Here is a 1,607-nt window from a genome sequence, read left to right as displayed (position 1 = left end):
TGGTGTTGCTGGCACTCAGAGTGCACTGGGAAGTTCCATCACTTTCCCCAAAGTCACTGCTGTGTTCATCTAAAGTCAAGTCTGGTGTTGTCTGGTGTTTCTGGCAGCATGTTACAGCTTCTTCCCTGAGTGTTTGGACCCGGAAAGAGAAACACATGCTCAAATCACATATCTCATACATATTCCTCTTTTGTCTGTTGACGTCCCTATAATTTATAAATTAGTACACCTATTACCTATGGGAGCAACAGGAAGGGTCATGTTATTATCCTCTCTGGGGTCTATAGATTACAGTCGATTTCGGCTCGGATCCGTTAGTCTGTGGTGGACGTGATAAACAGAATGCCTCAAGGATGTCAGGATTTCTCCAAATATATTTCAGTTGAGTGTTAAACAGCAGCAGCGACTGTTTAGAAAGGTAATCATACGTGTTTGTGCTTTGTAATATTTTTACTTTCGGTAGATGTGCCCCATGACATGCCACGATAAGCTATTTATACATGTTAACACAACAGCGTTTGTCCAAAGAGGAACAACCCCTTGGGGAGAGGGGATATTATTCGTATTAATAATGTTTTGTAATAACATTAATATTATGCTGTTATCATTAGTGTTGTTATTACTTTTGTTATTAGATGTGGTCTTGGAAAAGTGCCATGATTAGCTATCCTAACACGAATATACACCTTAACATGGAGTTCGCTTAAGGTGGAAAACCCCCATAGGGAGGAGGGCAAATTAAGTCGCTACAACCTCCATCGTGTGATCCTCAGTCCTCCTGTCAAGTTTGGTTGAGATTGGATAAGTAACGACCGAATGTATCTCAGTCAAAAAAACAGTCAGATGGACAGACAGACAGACAGCATGTTGTGTATTTTAGAATGATGAAAGTACATTGATGTCTACCAATGTCTTTGACCTGAACGTGATAGATGCACATGCTCCTCCTCCGAGAGTCTTAGACCACTGTTTAAAAAGCCTGGTCTTCAGTGCCTCATAACTGGCCTGCTCAATAACATGATGTAGCACTTCCTTACTTGCCAAAAGCAGTTTGGCTGTAACTAGTGCACATGATTGATGTTTAAAGGAAAAATAAATAAATAAACCAATCGTCTTACCAGAAACATACGAAGTCTAATTGCAATCATGTGGCATTTTAGTGGAAGTTTTATCAGTGCATGCTTTTACTTCCTTCTTACCTTTTCCTCATGGCCTTGAAGGTGATCATCATCAGCCATGCCACGTCAGTTTGTGATCTTTTCCACCGTCGGCGGCTACGCCAGACTGCCATTGTATAATTTCTAATGATCAAATCACGTGGATTTGTTCCATGTCACTTCATTCCTTTGCACCCACTTGTCTCTTTGTAAAACGGCCTTTCTCTGTTTATTGTTTGAACCCTCAGAGCAGTCTCAACAGCCCCAAAGAAAGTATAAAATCAGCGCCATGAGTCAAAACACTGTGGTGCACATGCTCAAGGGGAGCGGTGGACGCTGCATCCAGGAGCATAATAATCAAACAAGTTGAGGTTTTTAAAGATCCCCAATGCAGTGTTCACCACAACATCACCCTAATGCCTAACCACACAGATTTGTACCGCAGCCTGA

This window comes from Eptatretus burgeri, chromosome 11, assembly GCF_056783735.1.
Source record: "Eptatretus burgeri isolate ZD-2024b chromosome 11, Ebu_testis_v1, whole genome shotgun sequence".
Lineage (NCBI taxonomy): Eukaryota > Metazoa > Chordata > Myxini > Myxiniformes > Myxinidae > Eptatretus > Eptatretus burgeri.
Note: the sequence above shows the minus strand (reverse complement) of the source record.